Source organism: Diceros bicornis, chromosome 30, assembly GCF_020826845.1.
Source record: "Diceros bicornis minor isolate mBicDic1 chromosome 30, mDicBic1.mat.cur, whole genome shotgun sequence".
In the NCBI taxonomy this organism is placed as follows: domain Eukaryota; kingdom Metazoa; phylum Chordata; class Mammalia; order Perissodactyla; family Rhinocerotidae; genus Diceros; species Diceros bicornis.
Window position 1 is genome coordinate 5504799 of NC_080769.1, and position 24314 is coordinate 5529112.

The 24314-nt window shown below is 38.7% G+C and overlaps 1 protein-coding gene across 1 annotated transcript in view; it reads right to left on the minus strand.

Annotated features, from left to right (window-relative positions):
• Positions 1–24314, minus strand: part of LOC131394552 (zinc finger protein 709-like) — a 442972-nt gene that overhangs the window by 128807 nt on the left and 289851 nt on the right. The window lies entirely within an intron of this gene.

Here is a 24314-nt window from a genome sequence, read left to right on the forward strand (position 1 = left end):
CAGCAACAAATTCCCTGTCTCTGATGATAAGGTTGCCTTCTACACTCCGGGTTCAAAAAGGGTGCCTTTCACATGAGAGATTAATTTCTTGCTTTCAGGGGAAACAAAGGAGGGTCAGAGCATCCTTCTTGTGATGGCTGTTTCTCAAGTAATTTTAATTCAAAATAATCAATATGCCAATGTGCCATATCTTGGGGTGAAATATTCTGAACCTCTACACAAGACACCTCATCTGGAAGTGGAAAAAGTTTTACATCTTCCTAACCAATCTGCATGCATTTTATTTCCTTTTCTTGCCTAATGGTTCTGGATAAAATCTCCAGTACATTCTAGAAGTGGCAAGAGCGGACATCCTTCTTTGGTTCCTTATGTTCAGGGGAAAGCATCCAGTTTTTCACCATTAAAAATAATATTAGCTGTGGGTTTTCCACACACGCTCATTATGAAGTAAGGCAATTTCCTTCTATTCCTGGTATGCTGAGTGTTTTAATCATGAAAGGGTACTGGATTTTGCCAGTTATTTTCCCCGAATCAATAAAATGATCTTGCCATTTTGGCTTTTTACTCTATTGATATCCTTTTTTACACTGATGGATTTTGAGGTGTTAACCCAACCTTTCATCCCTGGAATAAACCTACCTGGTCATGATATTTAATTCTTTTTATATGTTGCTGGATTGGGCTTGTTAGTATTTGTTGAGGTTTTTTGCATTCATATTCACAAAAGGAATAGGGGTTTTTTTTTTTTGGTGATACACTTGGTTTTGATATCAGAGTAGAACTGGCTTCACAAAGTGAGTGTGGAGTGTAGACTCCATTCTATTATTTAGAAGAGTATGTGGAGAAGCTGTAATAAATCTTCTTTGAGTGTTTGGAGAATTTTGAGTTGAAGCCATCTGGGCCTAGGTTTAATTGAAGAGTGTTTGTTTGTTTACTAATTCAACCACTTCACTTATAGTTCTACTCAGTTTTTCCATTTATTCTTTAGTTAGTTTCAGTCTTTCAAGGAATTTATCCATTTCTTCAGTTGCCGTATAATTGTTCATTGAATTCCTTAAAATTCTTTTCATTTGTTCAGTCAGTAGTAATATCCCTCCCTCTTCTTCTTTTTTTTAAAACATTTCATTTTGTGTGTGTGTGTGTGTGTGAGGAAGATTAGCCCTGAGCTAACATCTGTTGCCAATCCTCCTCTTTTTTTTGCTGAGGAAGATTGGCCCTGGGCTAACACCTGTGCCCATCTTCCTCTACTTTATATGGGACACTGCCACAGCATGGCGTGACAAGTAGTGCGTTGGTCCACGCCCGGGATCTGAACCTGTGAACCCCAGGCCACCGAAGCGGAGGGTGCGAACTTAACTGCTACCCCACCAGGCCAGGCCCAACCCTCTCTCTTCTTGATTGTATTAATTTGAATCTTCCTCCTTTGTCTCTAGATCAATCTAGCTCAAGATGTGTCAATTTGTTAATCTTTTTCTAGAGCCCACTTTTGGTTTCATTGATTTTCTCTTTGGTTTTATCTATTCATCATTTCATTAATCTCTGCTCTAATTTTTATTATTTTCTTTTCTCCTTGCTTTGGGTTTGGTACTTCATCTTTTCAAGTCTGTTAAGGTGAAAGGTTAGGTTATTGATTTGAGATCTCTCTTCTTTGCTAGTATAGGCATTGATGGCTGTAAATCTTTTTCTATGTTCTGTTTGAGATGCAGCCCATAAACTTTGACCCTTTTGGCATGACATAATGTCCTTCAATATCTCTAGTGATATTTTTTGTTTTCAAGTCTATTTGGCTGGCTATTTCTATCATCTCTTTAGCTATTCTTGTGGGAACTGTTTACAGATGTATATTTCCTACGCTTTACATTTAATCTATTTGTCTCTTTGAATCTAAAGTCTGTTTTTTCTACATAGCATCTATTTAGATCACAGTTTATGTTTTTAATCTGAGGTGACAATATCTTCTGCCTGTTTGGATAATATAATCCATTTGATGCTGGCCCTGATATCAGTTCCCCTATGTTAAACCCAGCATATATGGGGTTAAAACCAAAAGCAGCATCCCCTTTATCTGCTTCTCTAAGCTACATTCATATGGTAAATATTGGTTTTTTCTTAAACCTTTGTATCCCTGAACTTCACAAGGCAGATAGAAGTTACAAATTGTTAAAAGCCCAGGTGGCCTCACACTGGGCTCACACTGAAGTTTTGGCTAATTACCGGTTCTTGAGGTTTGTTACAGGGAAACTGATATCCAGAGAATGTCAAGAAGCTGAAGCTCCCCAGGCGCCAACTCCTTGGCTCCCCAGCACCAGAATCCACCCTCCACAGTAGAGGCAGACAACCAAGGACACCTGTGATTCCCTTATCTCGCCATCCTCCTCCCTGCCAGCAGCCTCACAGGCCAAATGGAGGCTGGTGGGAAAGCGCTGACCAGCAAGGCCCCAGGCTCCCCCTCCCTACAAGATGCCGCATTCCTCACAACCTTTAAAACCCCTTGCCTCCCATCTTTCAGGGAGGCGGGGCAAATTTGAGGGCTCACTCTTGTCTCCCAGCGCACGTCACCCAAATGAAAACCTTTTCCTTGCCATAAGCCTGGCATTCCAGTTTTATTTGGTCCCTCTTGTGTGGCAGGTAAAGAACCTATGTTTGTGTCTTGTAGTACATTCACATTTAGTACTATTGACATACAGTTACCTCTGCCATTTTACTTTCTGTTTTTTAGAATTCTTACATTCTTTTCAGTTTCTCTGCTATTCCTTTATAGCTTTCTATTGCATTAAGTGAACATTTTCTAATGTAGCATTTTAATTTTTTTTTTTATAATTTATTTATTTATTTCCCCCAAAGCCCCAGTAGATAGTTGTATGTCATAGTTGCACATCCTTCTAGTTGCTGTATGTGGGACGCGGCCTCAGCATGGCTGGAGAAGCAGTGCGTCGGTGCGCGCCCGGGATCCGAACCCGGGCTGCCAGCAGCCGAGCGCATGCACTTAACCACTAAGCCATGGGGCCAGCCCCAAGCATTTTAATTTTTAAATAACTTTTTCACTACATTCTTGAAGGTTTTTTTTAGAAGTTGCTCTACTGTTTAACATATACTTCTTAATTTATAAGAATGAGCTTTAGGGGTCGGCCCGGTGGCACAGTGGTCAAGTGTGCACACTCCGCTTCGGCGGCCCGGGTTCTAAGTTTTGGATCCCGGGCGCGCACCGACACACTGCTTGTCAAGCAATGCTGTGGCGGTGTCCCATATAAAGTAGAGGAAGATGAGCACGGATGTTAGTCGAGTGCCAATCTTCCTCAGCAAAAAGAGGAGGATTGTCATCGGATGTTAGCTCAGGGCTGATCTTCCTCACAAAAAAAAAAAATATTAGCTCTAGATTTATAGTACCTTGATTTTGGTGATACATGCAAATATTACTTATGTATAGCTCTATTCTCTTTTGCCATCTTTGTGGTATTGTCATGCAGATTATATCTATTAACAATATAACCGATAATATCTTGTTACACTAATTTCTTTACCATTTGTAGTCATTTCCTTTGCTCCCACCATGACTTTTGTGCATTTAATGGCAAACATATTACACATGTATTACATTTCTAAATATTATAGTCCCAACAACACTTTACATATAGTATTTTATACAATCCCTTTGATATCAATTAAGAGAAGAAAGGAGAAAATGCATATTTATTCTTTCATAATTATATAATTACTTATACTGGAGTTTTGTTTCTCTATATTGATATGAATTACCACCTGGGATCACTTGCTTTCAGCCTGAAGAACCCCTTCGGTGGTTACTGCATGGCAGTTGGCTGTCAATATATGCTTTCAGTTTTGTTTATCTGAAAAGTATTTCATCTTCATTTTTTACATGATATTTTTTGTGAATATAGGGTTGTTAGTTGACAGTTCTTTCTTTGTGCACTTTGAATATGTTATTCCTCTGCCTTCTGACCTCCCTTTTTTCTGCTAAGATGTCACCTGTTAATTTTACTGGGGTTTCCTGGAAGAGTTGGGTCATTTATTCAGTTGCTGTTTTTTTCCCAGTGTATAATTTGTACTTTTCTGTATCTTTGTATGTCTCATAATTTTGTTGTAAATCAGAAGTCACAGGTAGTATATTGTAGTAACTCTTGGTACTGGTCCCCTTTCTTCATGGAGTTTTATTGTAATTTGCTTATTTATTTGTTCAGTGACTTTCTGGATTATTAGTGAGGTCTATTCCCCCCACAGAGTGAAACCTCTGATATAGGTCCTAAGGTGGGGCACAGCTTTGGGTAAGCCCACTGTCATGAGACACTGGTATTGGTAGGGCTCTCTTCCTCTTTTATGGACCACACCCAGTGGTTCAACTCCATTAACTGCTGGCTGATTGCTCTATTGTTTTCACTAAAGATGAGGATACCAAAATAGAGTAACATATGTCAAGACTTCTAAAATGGAGCTGGGAGGCCATTAAGGGAGGCTTTTGCACGGCCGCAGCCAGGTGTGGACCGAGCTTTTGAGCTTTGCCTGCCCACAGAAACCATATTCTGGAGATATTCTCCTTCCAGAAATAAGCAAGCTGCTTAGCAACAACTTAAGAATCAATCACCTACTGGCATGTCAGCTCTCTCCTTGCCAGAACTAATCATTAATTGTGCAAGACAACTTATTTAAGCTTGTGGTTTTGCCTTTATAATTCCCTGCTGCATCCTTTGTCCATTTCAGAGCACATTTGAATTTCTACCCAAATATGTGCCTCCTGAATTGCAATTCCCAGGACCCCAAATAAACCTCTTGCTTCTCTTGCAGTTCATCTCATTTATTAATTGACATTGTATGATGTCAGAGGTGGGATCCAGAGTGACCGACCCCTGACTCTGGCACTGCTGCGTGGTGTCGGGGGAAGAGGGAGAATCTCCCTCTGCCCGTTCCCTTAAGGTTCTTCTGGCTGGCCAAATAATCAACAAGACAAGTTAGCAGGAGAAAATAATACCAAGTTTGATAACATGTGTACATGGGAGAAAGCAGGGACACTGCGTTTTCTCAACACGATAGCAGAAATTCTCGTCTTAAATATCATTTTCAGCCAATGACAAAGGAGGATTTTGGGGGTGGGGGGAGTCAGTTACAGGAGATTACCACTAAAGCACAGTAAACAAGAGTAAGGTTACTATGCAGATTTAAGGCCTCACCTTCCACATTGATAAGTCACTAGAAATGAGCTCATCCCCCTCTCTTCTCCAAACAGAGAGCGAGATACCTTTACAAATGGAGACTTCCCTTGTAAATGATTGTCTGACAACTCCTCGCAGGGCCATCCAAAGAATGTGGCCAGAGAGACAGAACTCCGGATGAGATGGGCTTGTTGGTGCCTTTTCTATTGTAACTTCTATCCTAAATTATCTTTTATAGCAGTCATGATAATAACTCCTTCCTAAAACAGATCTTTTGTTTTAAATTCTTTAGGCAGTTTGGGAGGGGAAACTCAAATATTTTTCCTGAGTTCTCTGAGTCCTTATTGTCTTCAGCTCGAAATAATCCGCATACCAGAGTGGTGCTTCCTGGGGCAGCTTGCCCTGAGCACCATCAGTGGACATGAGCGAGGTGCTGTCAAGAGTCCTTTGAACCCTTTCATTTCCTCCCAGTGGCCCCAGCTCTCTTTGGTAAGTCCCCCAGGACTCAAACCACCCGTCCATTGGTCGAGGCTTAAGTCTTTATTTGGGTGTGTTTTGTGCAGGCTTTGTAGCAAAATCTGTTCCCTTTCGTCTCTTAGGCCTTTGTTTGATAAGTATGTACAAATGGGAAGTCCATGCTCTAAGGGAGCTGCTGATGGGCAACTCCCCTCTGGGACCCCTGCTGGATTTACATTTAAAAATTATGGTCCTTCTACATGGAGATTCTTGTTCCACTGGACCCACATCCCTCAGGATGATTTAAGGCTTCATTGGCCTAAATGGGGCTCCTTTGAAATTTCTGAATTGGTTTACTTGCACGCTCAATTGGAAAAAGGCCATCAAACCAACAAACTGAATGGAAACATTAGTTTAATTGGTATCTCAAGATCTCTAAATGAAACAGCAAATAAGTGGCTTCCCTGCAAGCTCTTAATTCTAAACTTACTGAAGCCAATTCAGATCTCTCTCAAAGACTTGCCAAGCTTGAAAAGTCAGCCGATGCTTCCTCTGCTACAACTGCTTCTGCTTCTCGTCCACCTCCTCTTCTTCGCTGAACTTGCTTTTCATAATGATGAGCCTGAGGCTCCTCTTAATCACCTCGCATTTGCAGGCCCTGTTAAGGTTAAGACAGGAGACAGAAACAACCTGTTAGTCAGTCTCCTACAGCCGTTGGACAAAATCTGAGTTATTAGCTCTACCTAAGGGATTCCCTGACCCGAAGGAAAATCCCATTAAATTTACCAAAGAATTCCAGTTAAATACTGAAAATGATCATCCTAACTATTCAGACCTATATCAGCTTATCCACATGCTTGTGGGAGAAGGGAGAGCCAAATTATCTAAGGCAGGATGGAACAGCCCCATGGAAGATTTTTCTAAACAAGGTAAGGGGGCTCTATGGGATGTCCATAAATTAGCCAAGAGGCTTCATGACAAAATTCCTGATGTTTTCCCAAAAGTTATTGATTGGAAAAGTAGTCAATAAAGTGTACAAAATCTGATGCATCCATGTTTGATTATTTTGACAAACTTGAAAAGCTCTTTAAACAGTACTCTGGAATTGATCACATTAATTATGAAACTTGCTTTCTGTTTAAATCGACTTTTGTCAATGGGTTAGAGGATGAACTCGTTACTCTTGCAAAAAGACACACTCAACTGGGCCAATATGGAAACACATGATTTAGTTAAATTGACTGAACAATTTTCTAAAACAATTCAGAAAGCAGCCAAAATGAAAACTGCTCAAGCTCTAGATGTTCAAATTCAAGCCACACAAATTATGCAAGATCAGATGCAACAACTGACTCATAAACCTCCTGAGACCAACAATACCCCTGTAAAGAGTGTCTGTAATTACTGTAAAAAACCTGGTCATTGGAGGAAAGATTGTTATAACCTAAAGAAGAAAACTCGGGCCCCCTGGCAAGAATCTCAATCTCGACCATCCTTTCCCAAAGGGGAACCCTACAACATTGTCAACAATGGGGCTGCTCTGAGGATTCAAAGGAGACATTCCCTTCCCTCCTAACCAATTCTTTGGGGGAAACTGATCTGATTATTGGAGATGAGGTCACTAAAGCCCTCATCAGCACCAGGGCCACCTTACTGGTCCTCAACCTTACCAGCCTTTCTTGTCTCCTTCCTCAGATTTCAGAATGTATACCAATGGTGAGAGTTTCAAATTACCCCATGACTGTCTTTAAGTCATTCCGAATTCCTTTTCAATTAGGCCCATTGTCAGGATCTCACCCATTCTTGTTATTTCCTTCTGTCCACATCCATTTACTTGGGAGAGATTTCCTTGAAACATACAAGCCAGTATCTCTTTCTCTCAGAGGGGGAAATATTTCTTGAATTGAGAACACTTAGAGACCCTAACCATTCTTTAAAAGATGATCCTGAGCTCATAATGGTTTCCATCCCTATCTTACCCAATCAAGTCAATACACAAGAAAATCCTATCTTAGATAATGTTCCTGACTGTCTCTGGTCAAAAAATTCCACAGACATTGGCCATATTCATGCTGCCTTTCCACTAAAGATTGAAGTAGACCAAATAAGCATTTACCTAATATTACATGCTGAAGCAACTAAAGGCATTAAGTTTATAATTGAAGAATATCTAAAACAAGGGCTCAATATTCCCTGCATGAGTCCTTGCAATACTTTCATCCTTCTTGTACATAAGCCTCAAGGAAGAGGATGGACGTTAGTACAGGATTTGAGAGCCATCAGTAACATTGTAATACCTAGACACCCTGTCGTGCCTAACCCTCATACCTTACTGTCTTCTATTCCTGCAGATAGCAAATCCTTTATGATTCTAGACCTTTCTAGTGCCTTCTACAGCATTTTTAGATCCTGATAGCCAATTTTTATTTGTCTTTACTTGGGATGGACAATAATATACATGGAGAATCATGTCCCAATGTTATACTGAAGGTCCAACCTACTTCTCTGAGATTTTAAAGGCAAATACAGCAAATATAAACTTTTCAAAAAACTCCGCTTTATAACAATATGTGGATGATCTCCTCCTTTGCTCAGTATTAAAGGAGGCATCTAACACAGATGGATTATACCTCTTAAGGGAACTTGCTTCCAAGGGACACAAAGTCTCTAAGGAGAAGCTATAATTTAATCAGCCCCAAATTGAATATTTAGGACATTTAATATCCAACCAAGGGTTGATCTTTCTTTCCCCATTCCCCAGACTAAAAGACAATTGAGGAGATTTTTAGGATTAGCTGGTTATTGCAGAAACTGGATTCTCAACTTCTCAATGATGGCTCAACCCTTATACTCTCTGCTTAAAGTTAACCGACCAGAACCCCTCAACTGGACTCAAGAAAATCAAAACACCTTTGAGACCATTAAGCGAAGTCTCCTTGACACCTTGGCCTTAGGGCATCCTAACTATAAATTGTCCTTTTTTCTTTTTGTCCATAAGAAAGAAGGAAATGCATTAGCATCCTTTCTCGACAGCATGGAGGACAACATAGGCCAATAGGCTACTACAGCCAACAACTAGACCCTATATCTAACGGGCCACCTCCCTGCATGAGGCCATTGCTGCAACAGCAGTTCTCTTTAAAATGGCTGAAGAAACTAATGTGAGTTCTCCTCTATTTATGTACCTCACTCAGCGGAAGCCCTTCTTAATTCTCATCATCCTCAGCACCTCTCTGCCAGTAGGCTAACCTCCTATGAGCTTTTTCTTCTATCTTCACCTAATACCATTCTTACTCACTGACATTCCCTCAATCCTGCCACTCTCCTCACATTGGCTTGTGATGGCACACCTCATGACTATTTCACTTTGACACATCAATTATTGGTCCCCAGGCCGGATTTAACAAGAAATCCCACTTGAAAATGCTGATGAAGTTTGGTTTACTGATGGATCTTATCTGAAAGATGAAAAAAGCAAATATAAGGTAGGATATGCAATTGTGTCTTTAATAGAAACAATAGAAGCTGGTCCTTTACTAATGGCTACCTCTGCACAAGAGGCTGAACTTATAGCCCTAACACAAGCCTGTTATCTAGTCAAAGGGAAAACTGCCAATATCTATGCAGACAGCAGATATGCCTTTGGAGTAACCCATGATTATGGCACGCTTTGGAAACAAAGAGGATTCTTAACCTCTTCAGGTCAAAAGATGAAAAATACCTCCTATGCGTTAGATCTTCTGGATGCCATTGAGAAACCAAGGTCTTTAGCAGTAATAAAGATTCCTGGACATTTTAGACGAACATGGAGGAAAGCAAAGGTAATTAATTTGCTGATTTAGCTGCAAAACATGTGGCAAAAAATGCTGCTCTTTGAGATTACAAACCTCATTTGAATTTGCCCTAAAACCAAAATTACCTTTAATTTTGTGGGAGATTTAAAGATTAAGTCAATGGAAGCCCAACATTGGCTACCAAATAGGAAAAGAGAAAATGGACAGCAGAAGGTTTCACATGTGAAGGGAAGAAAAAAATTATGGTATGATCCTAATGGCCATCTTTTCCTCCCTGATAACCTCCAGGAACATATTCTAAGCTATGTTCATAATTTAAATCATTGGAGGGGCCGGCCTGGTGGCGTAGCGGTTAAGTGCGTGTGCTCCACTTGGGCTGCCCGGGGTTTGCAGGTTCGGATCCCGGGCACGCACTGATGCACCACTTGTCAAGCCGTGCTGTGGTGGCGTCCCATATAAAGTAGAGGAAGATAGGCATGGATGTTAGCCCAGGGCCAGTCTTCCTCAGCAAAAAGAGGAGGATTGGCATCAGATGTTAGCTCAAAGCTGATATTGTTCACAACAAAAAAGAGAAAAGAAACAGGTAAATCATTGGAATATTGATAAGATGGTGCTTTGGGGAAAACAATATTAATGGAAACTGTCACCCAAAATGGCTTTGAGGGATTATCAGAGGTTTTAAGACATCATAGATGTCCTAAACATAACCCTGGAAAGCCCATCCATAGTTAATGTGCCATTTCCTTTACCTTCTGGGCCCTTTGAGACATGGCAGTTGGACTTCATCCACTACCACCATCTCCAGGATATAAATATGCTTTAGTGATAGTCTGCATGTTTTCCCACGGGACTGAAGCATTCCCATGCTGCAGGGCAACAGCTCACACTGTAAGCAAAATTCTCCTAGAAAAGATTATACTTACCTGGGGTGTCCCCTCAGAGCTTCACAGCAATTGAGGACCTCATTTTACAGGTCACATCCTACAATCTGTGTGTAAAACCTGGCACATTGTATATTTTCATTGTGCCTATCATCCTCAATCTTCTGGTCTCATTGAAACAACTAATGTGATCATAAAAACTCAATTGGTCAAACTCATAGACTCTTTTAATCTCCCATGGATGAAGGCCCTGCCTTTGGTATTACTTAACCTTAGGTCCACACCTTTTGGGAAGCACAAGCTTTCCCTATTTTTTATTTTTATTTTTTTGGTGAGGAAGATTCACGCTGAGTTAACATCTGTTGCTAATCTCCCTCTTTTTGCTTGAGGAAGATTCACCCTGAGCTATTCATCTATACCAATCTTCCTCTATTTTGTATGTGGGTCACTGCCACAGCATGGCCACCAATGAGTGATGTAGGTCCACACCTGGGAACTGAACCCAGGCCGCTGAAGCAAAGCATGCCAAATTTAACCACTAGACCATGGGGCTGGCCCTAAGATTTCCCTATTTGAAACCATCAAAGGGTGACCTATGAGATTAGATCAAGGACTATATGAGCCTGTCTTGCTTAAAGGACATATTCTGACCTACTGCAAGGAGCTCACAAGGCTCTTAAGGACACTACTGCTCTAGAAGAATAATCTCTTCACAGGGTGCTCCTGGCAGACAAAGATGTATATCACCACAATCTTCAACAAGATACTTTCTCAAGGAAGCCTTACAACCACAATGGAAAGGACCACACAAGGTATTGTTGACCACTTGCTGTGCAGCCAAACTTCAGGGCATAGATTCACGTTTCTCATATTATAAAAGCACCCTTACATGACTGGACCTCTCAACTCACTGGAGGCCTCATATTAAAAATATCTCCTGCTGCTCTTCACCCAGACAAGAAGCTGATGACATCTGAGGTAGACAGCTGCTCCAAGAATCTGGACCAGACCAGTATTCATGTCTAACCTATCTGATTTTTTGGCATTCCCTTCCTCTTTGCTGGAATTCTAATGCTCTTTGTCCTTCTACATACTGTAGGCATTCTGTGTTGGTGGTAACATGTTTCCCTTATTACTGATCTCTATGCTCTTCCCTCCCTTGAATTTCACAGTCCCTAATTCCTGGGAGAAAAAATGCTATAATATAATTCTCCCAATCCCTAGCCTCCTCTGGCAACCTATCTGATTGCTGGATCTGCTGTCACCAACCTACCACTAGTTTTAGGGGAATAAATGACTCTATTGTTACATCAATTTACAATTCCACTTTTATTCCTAATTTTACCATAAATCTGACAACCTGACCTTCCACCTTTACCTACAGAGTTCAACTTTTTTCCCTTAAACAGGAAGGTCCCCCCTGCTCTTCTCTAACTCCTTTCAAGGAATACCTGAATGCCTCTAAAAATGCTCCATCCATGCCCATCCATGAACTCCCACATTCATACATGTGGGTCTACCAAAAATGTCATCAGAGGGGCCATAATTCCTCCCCGATTAGTCAATCATGGTGTGCAACTCCTCTCTGCAAGGCCTTCTTCTGGAAGACTCATCATGTTGTAGACCATCTAGAGAATGATACTCTTCCCACATGCACAAACTAGACAGATCCTTGGTTTGCTGTCATGCTACCTTCTTTGTAAATGCACTTTGAATAATCGAACGGTAGCTGGTGTTCTTTGCCCCTTCAGGATATATTTTTATATGTAGATATGATAGAAAACTGTGGGCATTTGACTGCCTAAATAGCTGGCAAATGGGTGGTACTTGTCTCCTAGGCCAAGTAACCACTCTTTTTACTATACTTAAACTGGTCTCTGGACAAACTGCTTCCACCCAGAAAACACAAAAGAAAAGGGCCTTCTTTACCATAGAGGATGATCCTGATGAAGATCTTTCTGAATATGATGATAATAGTCGTGGTCTCAATCAAGGCTGTGACCTTCCTGCTGGTTATTCAGAACATATTGAACATTTTTCCTTAGGGGACTCTTTTCTTGGTTAGGAGTTGGCACGTTCCAACTGGACCTCATGATGAGGAATCTTACTACCACTGTCAATACAATTGCTCGCTCTACTGCAAAAGCAATAAGAGCACAACAAAGGCCCTAGATTCTCTAGCTGGAGTAATCCTTGACAACAGAATAGCCCTGGTCTTTGCTGCCCAAGGAGGAGTCTGTGCTATTGCCAACACCTCCTACTGCACCTGGATTAATACGTCTCAACAAGTTGAATTAGAGACTACGAAGGTTTTCAAACTAGCTCAATCTCTTAAGGGCCATTTGGATTTTACTCCAAGCTGGTTTAATTTCAACTTTTCTGATATATTTAGGTGGCTTTTTTCTGGCCTGGGGGCTATCCTCAGGTCTGGATTACAAATTATTTTGCTTATTTTAATCTAATTTGCTCTCTTTTTGTCATATTTAAACTGTTCACGATGTGTACTTCTAACTGTTGTGTGGCTTCCCAAAACCTCAAGGTCATGGTTGCCCAGAGACTTGAGACTATTCAAAAGGCCTATCCATTGATGACCATTGAAAACAAGACCGTTATCAACATCTGAGACTATAAATGATGCCTAAGACTCACTTCCTGACCACCTACTTCTTGCTCAGATGTGGGCTAAGCCTTTGGCTAAGTTATTCCCATAAAAGGTCTCACTTTCCCCCTACATGGGATCTGACTTCTCAGGAATGAGCCTTCCTGGAAACGAGGGAGACGCCTAAATATACAACATCAAACAGTTGATCCACAATGCTTTCTGCCAAAAGATCTGGATCAAAAGGCAAAAAAAAAGTAGATGAGGATACCAAAATGGAGTAACAGATGTCAAGACTTCTACAGTGGAGCTGGGAGGCACATCCACAGCCAGATGTGGACTGAACTTTTGAACTTTGCCTGACCACAGAAACTGTATCCTAGAACAATTCCTCCTCCAGAATGAACAAACTGCTTAACAACTTAGGAATCAATCACCTAGAGCCTTATCAGCTGTCTCCTTGCCAGAACTAATCATTAATTGTTCAAGACAACTTATGTAAGCTTGTGGTTTGGCCTTTATAACCCCCTGCTGCCTCTTTTATCCACTGCAGAGCACAGTTGAGTTTCTACTCAAATCTGTGCCTCCCAAATTGCAATTCTGAGAACCCCAAATAAACCTCTTACTTCTCTTGCAGTTTATACCTTTTATTAATTGACATCACCAATGTCCTGGGAACACAGATTGCTCTATGAATTAATCCAGTTAAAATTTCTCCTTTTTAGAAATAATTTCTGAGGTTACTGTTTGATATTTTTTCTGAGCTTGGGAAGCCTCCTCCCAGCAGTCTAATTCCCTGGTTCTTTCTAGAATACTAGTTAGTGTACAGTCTAGGGTGTATCTTCAAGCAATCTCACTCAGCATTGTTAACCCTCAGCAACAGGAAGCTGGGGGCAGGGTTTCAAATGTTGCAGTCCTGTTCTCCCTGGGAAGCCCTGTTAGTGGGAGCTGAGTTGACAAAGTACCATGTGTTCTAGACTGCAGTAGTCTGGGGTGGAGTCTTCACCAACATGAGCTGAGGGGAGCTAGGGATGCAGTGCTCTTGGCTCAAATACGAGACTCTCATGTTTCTTACAAAACTTCATAGATTTTCTTGAATAAATCTTCTTCATTTGCTGTTTGCCTTTAAGAGCATTCCCAGTAGCTCTAAATGTTTCTTATTAAGTAATTTTCACCAGTTTTATTGGGGAGTAGGTCAGCAGAGCTTCTGTCACTGTTGTGCCACCCTAATACATTTAGTATGATGTCCATTCCAGTAAATACTCACCAGTTTGAAATAAGAATGAAGTAGAAGCTCTAAATATCACTTATGAAAAAAATTGAGAAAATTTTTTATGGTTTACAAAAAGGTATTTAACACTTCATAAAAATTATTGTTTAGAGGATTACACAAAGTGAAATGACTCCCCATTTAAAATAAATCAATCATTTGACTCATAAAGTATTAAAAATAAAATATGGTGTTAGTGAGTGCTCTTCAGAGAAACAACCAACATGACGTGTCTATGTAAGTGCATGTGTGTTTATACAGATATATTCTTTTTTTTTTTTAAAGGAAGTGGTTCATGCGATTATGAAGAGGTGGTTAAGTCAAATATCTGCAATCTAGCTGAACAGGTCGGAAAACCAAGGAAATAACTGTAGTTCAAGTCCCAAGGCAGTCTAGTGGCAGAATTCCTTCTTGTTTAGGGAAGTTCAGTCTTTGTTCTATTCAGAACTACAATTGATTGGATGAGGTGCATCCACCTTAAGGAGGGTAATCTGATTCACTCAAACTCCACCCATTGAAATGGTAATCTCATGAAAACACCCTGCACAAAAACATCCATTAGAATATTTGACTAAATATTTGGGCACAATGGCTGAGCCAAGCTGACATAGAGATATTGGCTTATAGTTTTTTTGTTGAGATGTCTTTGTCTGGCTTTGATGTCAAGAAGACAATGGCCTCACAAAATGAGTTTGGAAGTACTGTAGTCGCCCCTTGTCCAGAGTTTTACTTTGCACAGTTTCAGTTATCTGAGGTGAACCATGGCCCAAAAATATTAAATGGAAAATTTGGAAAAAATGGAGAGACCACATTCACATAACTATTATTGCAGTATATTGTTATAATTGTTCTATTTTATTATTAGTTGTTAATCTCTTACTGTGTCTAATTTATAAAATAAAATTTATCATATGTATGTATTGTGGGGAGAGAAGGAGAATCCCCCTCTGCCCTTTCCCTTAAGGTTCTTATGGCTGGCCAAATAATCAACAAGACAGGTTAGCAGGAGAAAATAATACCAAGTTTAATAACATGTATACATGGGAGAAACTCAGAAATGAGCAACTCGTCCCTCTGTCTAAGCTGCCTGCTTAAGTATTGTAGCTAAAGGCGAGGAAGGTGTTGGGGGTGGGTAGTGGTCTGGAATTTCAGAGGGCAAGAAGACAATTCACATGGAGATAGAAATGCAAATGTTTGTCTGACAATTCTTTTCAGGGTCATCTATAGATAATGTGGTCAGGGAGAGACAGAGTTTTTGATAAAAGAGGCTTGGTGCCTTTCCTATTGTAACCTCTATTTTACATTACCATTACAGCCATCATGATAATAACTCCTTCCTGAAACAGATCTTTTGTTTTAAATTCTTTAGGCAGTTTGGGAGGGGAAACTCAAATATTCTTCCTGAATTTTCTGAGTCTTTATTGTCTTCAGCTCGAAATAATCCGCATACCAGAGTGGTGCTTCCTGGGGTAACTTGCCCTGAGCACCATCAGTATGTATAGAAAAAAATATATATATAGGGTTTGGTACTATCCATGGTTTCAGGCAGCCACTGAGGGTCTTGGAACATACCCCTCACAGATAAAGGGGGGACTATTATATTTCTTCTACTTCTAGTTTTTGAAAGAGTTCAAGAAGAATTAGTATTAGTTCTTTGAATTTGTTGTTGGTCTGTTCAGGCTCTTTTTAAATTATTTCTTGGTGGGTTGCATGTTTCTAGGAATTTCTCCTTTTCTTCTACATTATCCTATTTATTCACATATTGGACTGTTCATAACAGTCCATTTTGATCATTTCTATTTTTGAGGCATCCATTATAATAAGTCTTCTTTCACTTATTATTGTATGTACTTGAGTCTTGACTCTTCATTGTTTCATCCTAAGTTTCACTAATTTTGGGTTCACTTTGTCATTCTTTTTTTAGTTCCTTGAGGCATAAATTTTGGTCACTAACTTGATATCTGTTGTCTTAATAAAGGTGTTTATTGCCCTAAACTTCCCTTTTAGTACTCCTTATGCTGCATCCTATAAGTTTTTGAAAGTTGTGTTTTAATTTTCGTTTGTCTCAAGATATTTTTTAAAATTCCCTTTTGATTTAGTCTTTGACCTGGTGGTTGTCCAACAGTGTGTTATTTAGTTTCCACATATTTGTGAATTTTTACAATAAGTTTTGAGATAAAGAGGCTTTTAGTGTGAGCTTTTATTATTTCTTGAACAGGTGTTAGATTATGTTTAATGTTTGCCATAGCTGTAAGTGCTAGAATCTTCAAAAACCTGTACTGTGCTTGTACTTATCTCCCTGGTATGTTTGGTTATTCCTAGAAACTTATTCTAGAGTAGAGTCTGTGTCTTGCAGCTCTGTTTTAATCCACTGTTTTCATCCTGGGGCCCTGCTGATATGGTGTCACATATTTGGGAAGGAAAATGTTCTATTATGTTATGCATGTTTTGGTGGTAAAAACTCCCTGGACTATGAATTCAGAACAGGTTTTTAGCTTTTATATTTCCTTACCTTTTGTCAGAGAGGAAATATGAAGGGTCTACAAGTTGTCTAATTGTACTTTCCCAGTCAGATAAGACTTTAGTATAATAGTTTCCTTTGAGGGATGGTTTATGTTACAAACAAAATACTATGTGTGTTTATCAAAATGTTTTCCCCCATTTCCTGCATGAAGCACAAGGCATTTTTTTCCACTCTTCTCTATGAGAGCCTAGTTGGGCTCCTGAAGGAAAAATTCACAAATTGTGAGGGGGACCCCTAAGGCTGGCCTTGCCTAGAATTTTTAACTTTGAAGGTAACCCATACTGTGCTTCCAAAATTCACCTGTTACATTTTACATATTCTTAGAGAATGATGACTCCAGTCATTTCTTCTCCTGGAATGTGGTAATTCTCCATATTTTCCTGTATCTCATTTTGGGGTCACTGGTTTGTCATGTAACCTCAAATTTCCCATGAACCTAAAAAAGAGGTATTACTTTTCAGGTTGTGCAGCATTTTTCTTGTTAAAAAAATGAGAATGATCACTTCAAGCTCTTTACATATCAAAACAGAAAGCACCCATTCACTTCAGTTGCTCTGTATTTTTGCCTGGTGAGACTATACCGTTTTCACTTATTGATTTTATTGCTAGAGACCACGTGTTCTTTCAATGTTTTTCTTTTGTGACCATGCATTTAAAATCATCACATGGGGATCTCTGCATTTGGATATCTTATCCTCATCTTCTAAAAATTCCAGACCATGAAAACATGTTCATCACCCAAAAAACATATTTGATGGGTTACCTTCTGTTTTATCATAGGCCTTTTGGGGGCATGATTGACACCCTACCCAAAATGGGATTGCATGGCAAGACTGATGTCACCACATGCATCAAGGGATTGGAAAAATGTTTAGTATTCATAGGTACTTTTTAAGGAGAGTAGGGCAGTGGTAAGCTGGTTCAGGAGGTTTGAGGAAAAAAGAATGGGTTGGACCTTTAAGATGTGTAGAAGTAGATGAAGCAGGTTTTCAAGTTTTGACCCTCCTACTAATGACACAAAAAGGAAAGGGGCATGCATCAACCTCCATAACATGACACTCCTCTCTTTGACTACAGGTGGAATCCTGCAAATCACTGGCAGGAGAGCACTGAAAAAACTATAATTTAAGTTTTTGGTATTAAGATTGAATGAGACATTAGTTTCATGCCAAAAATTATAACTATAAAAGAATAAAAAATAAAATATGCCTGAGGAAAAACATACTTGAACTTGTCTGCACACAATTATACTGACTAATAATATATAATGATTAAATGAAGAAAACTGCCATTTATCTAACAATCTATAATTACAATGGGATATTTTAAAATATCCTCCGAAGAAATGAAAAAATAATATTTTTTAGCATGAGTTGATTACAGTTGATAAAATATTTCTAAGAAACAATTACAGAAATGCTTGGTTCACAAAAAATGCATATACTTTTAATCACATACAAATATAATTGAAAACATATTAGGGATTACATTCAGCTACAAGTAACAGGAAACATCCACAGTCTTCCTAACATGAGGAAGGTGCTTATTCTTAAATCAAAGGATTAGGTCAAGGCACAATGCAACAGAGAAACAAACTCCAAATGTCATTATTTTTGATGGCACCATTGTGGATGTCATGGTGAATAAGGAAAAGATACTCACTAGCACTGTTAACAACATAGGTGTTTCCTGTACAAATTAAACTTTATACAGATATAATCTAGAGAAGAGGGGAATCACAACACTCCCAATCATGAAAGTGTGAATTAGTTTCCTAGTGAACACAAGAAAGCTTACAGAGAAATCCAACTCTCGTGTATCATTGATGTGGAACTTATAAAGACATCAGTGGAAACCTACACCTCTAAGAAAATGGAAATCAAACAATTGGTGTTGGTTTGAAGATACTCTTGACTGGAAGGGCAAGGAATCTCTAAATGGGCTGGAACATGATCTCTTCTAAGCTCCTATGTATCTATCTCTCTCCCTGTTGAAAAATCTGTCTGATGCTTTCTTCACTTCTGACTTCAAAATCTCATTCAAGTGAGGCTACTGGTGAATTCCAATGTGGAATCATAAAGGGGATGAATAATGGAAAATCTAGTTCCTAACATTACACACATGAAGGATCTCTCCAACTCTAGATTTTTTGTCTTATCTCAGAGCTCTCTTCTTAATTGAAGGCCTATTCACAAAATACCAGTCAGAAAGAAGGACAATGAGCAAAGGCCCAAATATGAAAATAATAATTCACAGGAAACTATGATCTTTGATAAATGTGCCATACATAAAAAATTATTTTACTGTTTAATTCTATGGGAAATAGAAAAGAGATCCTATATCTACCACCCCAAAGAAGGAGCTTTCTCAGTAAGAAAGGTAAAGGTATACAATGGACTAGGGATATCCAGAAATTGTCACATGGCCAGTAGGAAAATCCCAACAAACACCAAATTGTCATTTTTCAGTGGCCACATAACAAAGAGCAAATAACACATTATAAAAATATTAAACCTAACTGCATATCAGAAATACATTTCAATTTACTCATGGATCCAATAAGCTTCAAAATGGAAAGAGAAAATACCATTTACTGATTCAAGGAAAAATCACTATCTTATGTACTATTGTTGAAATTGACTTGAAGAATTATCTCACCTCAATATTCATTTCTGAAAATAATTAGTAGAAATCCACAGTCCAATGATGTACTTTAAGAAAGAAGCTTAGTAAACCAATATATTTACAACTTTTATAACAACTCTTTCATATTGAAAGTTTCCTGGAACATTATACAATGCATTAAGTCCCATCAAGCTTTCTCATGTTACTTACATTGATATTTCTTATTAGTAGGAGTTTTCACATTTTAGGATGTGGGCCAATTGAAGTCTTCCCCCACACTGTTTACATTCCAGAGGTTTTATCCAGTGAGTCCATCAGGCCTTCAGAAAGAAGTGGTAACACAAACACTCTCCCACATTCTTCACACTTATGTAGATTCTCTCCAGTGTACACTCTCATGTGTCTTCTAAAGTATGTGTGACAAGTGAAGGCTTTCTCCCATTCCTGACATTCATAAGGCTTCTCTCCAGCATTAGTTCTTTTGTACACTTGAAAATAACTGGAATAAAAATGAAGGCTTTACCATATATTTTGCATTCATAGAGTTTCGCTCCAACGTGAGTTCTTTCATGTATTCCAAATAAACTGGGACAAATGAAAGCTTTCCACATTCTTTATATTTATAAGGTGTATTTCTAGTATGCATTTTCATGTGTGATGGAATACCTGATGGATGACAAAAGGCTTTCCCACATTCTTTACATTCACAGAGTTTCTCTCCAATGTGACTCCTTTAATGTATTCAAAATTAACTGGGAGTAATGAATGCTTTCTCACATTCCTTACATTTTTAAGGCCCATCTCCAGTGTGAGTGATCACAAGTATTTAAAGGTTTGAGAGAGAAATAAAGCATTTCCCACATTCCTTCCTTTCATAAGGTTTCTCCAAATTACGAGTAATTTCATGGTTTTGAAGAGAACCGGGAGAATTGACAGCTTTACAACATTTTTTACATACATAGGGTTTCTCTCCTGTGTGAGTCCTTTCATGTTTTTTAAAGGAATAATAATATCTGATGATTTTTCCATATTGTTTCTATTGATAAGTTTTCTCTCCAGAGTGGGATCTTCCATGTATTTGAAGTGAATTGGAACAAGTGAAGCCTTTCCCACATTCCTTACCTGTATAAGGAGCATCTCCAGTGTGCATTATCATGTGTCTTTGAAGGGTTTTGAGGCACGTGAAGGCTTTCCCACATTCCTTACATTTATTCGTTTTCTCTCTATTATGATTTCTTTCATGTTTTTCAAAACATTGAGATAACTGAAGGCTTTCCCACACAGCTTACATTTATATTTCTTCTCCATATTTTTGAAACTCCTATGGTTTGTGTTCAGTGTGACATTTGATGTGCCTAGAAAGGGATAAGTGATGCATCAAGGCTTTTCCACAGCACTGCACTCATGTGGTTTTACTCCAGTACTTTTCTTGTTCAGATTGAGATTTAGAACAAGGCTCAAGTTTTCTCCACATTGACTACGCTCTTCACTTTCACAGAGTCTCTACCCTACGACTTCTGTAAAAAAAAAAATGACAAGCACATTATTGATGATTTCTTTATTAATTATTTTATATTTATTATATTGATTACGATTTATAGGAAAAGTTTAGGTTTTCTGTCTTGTCTGAATTCTCTGAAATTGAATATACTGAATGCTCTTCCAGAGGACTTCACACTTGCTATTGTCAAAAGAGTGATATTCATATATAGGGTTTATTAATACTGTTTCCAAGTAAACTACTTTGTAAATATTGAAATTCTATGTCACATTTAAAAAAGTATTTTGGGGGGCTGGCCCAGTAATGTAGTGGTTGGGTTCATGTGCTCCACTTTGGCAGCCTGGGGTTCATGGGTTCAGATCCCAGATGCAGACCTACACACCACTCATCAAGCCATGCTGTGGTGGCATCCTACATACACAATAAAGGAAGACTGGCACAGATGTTAGCTCAGGGCCAATATTCCTCGCCAAAAGAAAAAAAAAATTTAAATCAAAAAAATAAATAATTAAAATAAAAAAGTGTTTTTGGTGAAAATTTTCTAAGAATAAATAAATTTGAAACAGGGGTTATAAGTTTTGTTTGCTGCTTTTTAAAATTTCATAATATACTAGGATTCTCACATGAGACATTGCTTTCTATTGTGAGTGTGACTCACCTTAGGTTTCTCCCCTGGTTTTGTACTGATCTTCAATGTCACAATCTTCCCAACTTTTTTCCTAAAATGCAGACCCACAATAATGATTCCAAAGTACTAGAAATTCTAGAAAAGTTCTTTGATTCTAGGTCCATGATGAGCTGTGACCATGCCTAGTTTAACAACATCCTCCCTCTCCACATTCCACATCTTGGAACAACATTGATGAGCAAGAAAAACTTGTTCTCTAATCGACCCAGCGAAGGGAAGTTGTCATCTTTACTTATTGAGGCCAGGTTCCTGAAGGTTTCCCACATCATATCCCTGTAAAGTTCCTTCTGTGAAGAATCCAATAAAGCCCACTCCTCCAGGATGAAGTTCACAACCAAATGTCAACGACCACTGAGTCCTAAAAAAATCCCAAATATGTGTGCAGTAAGATGCATGAAACTGACATCACTAGACATCTATATTCCATTTTTGGGAAGTTCACATTGATTATGTCATCTCCAAATATTGATTTTATGACTTGATCATCAGAAACCTACTCTCTGTTCACACTTACTTTCTCATAAATTTAACAACATCATTAACACATGAAAATTATTTACATATTTTTACTGTGGTCACATTACATCTTATTTCTCTCTAATGTCAGGTCCTGAGCATGTTGGGAAATGACAGAAATGCTATATAAATAAAAAAAATTGTCATTTTAAGATCATCAATACTTTGTGAGAAAAATTATTTCATGTTTTTCCTTATTACCCACCACAGACAGCACTCCATGAGGCAGAGGGTCAAATCTGCATTGGATTGTGATAAATAAAATATAGTGAAGAACTGGAATCATTTTCTTCTATTCCCATGACCAAACATGAGAGCCCTGGAGGCCTGTGGAAATCACGCTTTCATCAAAAGTAGCCAACCATATCATCTTACAGTACCTGAGGCCATCACATGTAATGAAAATGCCACTGGCTGAATATAAATATTCTTGTGGGGAAGCATCACTTTTAACATGTGTAATATTTATCACAAATTCAGTTTTTCCTTTCACTCTCAGTCTGATTTGATAGTGTGACAAAGTTATTTGGAACTTAGAGCTCAGACATGAGGAAGAGGTATGACAACTTAAGACTAAAAAATCATTATACATACGTGCCTCAGGGCTGCTTCCAGCCAAATTTTATACCACACAGTGAGATAATAATGTGCCATAAGAGCTCTTTGTGGTCAAACCCTAACAGTGTACCCTGGGCCTTGCTGCGTCTGAGGAACAGGTTAAGAGCTGCAGATTGCAATGGAGTTGACTCAAGTCCACCATGGTTTGATGGTCAATTTGCCCATGATTATAAAATGTGAAGGATTTCACAGTGCTTTCCTCTGAAAGAACATTATAATCTACATTCTCCAACTTCAAGAGGAAGTGTTTCCCGACCAGCCACTCTAGATGATGCCCTGCCAACACCGGATCTTGCACTTAAGGAACTTAGAAGTTGTGATTCTTGTTCTCACAAGAAGAAAATGAACAAACTTGAAATGAAAAACTCTCATAGTTCCCCGAGATCCTTGAGGTCATAGTGCAAACCATGTCACCAAAATTTGGAAAGAGGAAAAAAAAAGAGGGCATTTTGAAATATGCCCCAGATATTCTGTTCTTAACAAGGCCTGTTCTGAAAAAAAAAAAAAACCTATTTCACCAGATTTTAATGCAAAGACACAAAGAACAAAAAAGAACACAATATCCATGACGCCTAGAACAACCTTCTCTAACACTGTTTAAAATCCACATAATGGGAATACCTAAAGGAAAAGAAAGACAGAAAGAAACAGAAGAAGTAAGTGATAATCACTGAAATTTCCTAAAATTAATAATAGATGACAACTGTAGATCTAGGAAACTAGAAAACACTAAACATAAAAAACACTAAAAATGCATACCCAAGTATATCATATTCAAATTAGACAAAAATCAAAGACAAAGGGAATATATTGAAAGGAACCAGAGGGCAAAACAGACCTCAGGTATAGAAAAGCAAAGGTTAGAATTAAATTGGACTTCTTTTCAGAAACCATTGAATCAAGAACACAGTGGAGTGAAATATTTAAAGTTTTTAAATTGAAAAACCACTCTCCTAGAATTCTGGGTCAAGCAAAATTACCCTTCAAAAGTAAAGAAAAAATAAGAACTTTCTGAGACAAAAAAGGAGGGAATTTGCCTTTAGTAAACCTACTGTGGATAGAACATTCAAAAATTCATCAGAAGGAATATAAATGATAAAGGTGGAGGATTAGCAAAGGAATAAATGAAGGTAAAATATCTTTGGTATTGCTCATCACAATTTTTTTTTAATTTTATTTATTTATTTTTTTTCCCCAAAGCCCCAGTAGATAGTTGTATGTCATAGCTGCACATCCTTCTAGTTGCTGTATGTGGGACGCGGCCTCAGCATGGCCAGAGAACCGGTATGTCGGTGCGCGCCCGGGATCCGAACTCGGGCCACCAGCAGCGGAGCGTGCGCACTTAACTGCTAAGACACGGGGCCAGCCCATCTCATCATAATTAATATAACACATGACATTTAAAAAAATAATATGAGCAACAATATTTGGTAATGATAAGCTTACGGATAATTGAAATAAACAATGATGTCAGGAAGGGAGTGGCCTTCTGTTTCTTCAATAGTTTTTAAAAACATAACCAAGGTATCATGACCTCACACTATATGTAGGGCAATGGCTCATCCACTGTTTGCGAGCCCCTTTATTCAACATATGTATGTCCTGAATGTCAAATGAATTCTCCACAAAGGAGAATGTCGTTAACGTAATGTCACACCTGGGCCCCTGGTGCAAGGT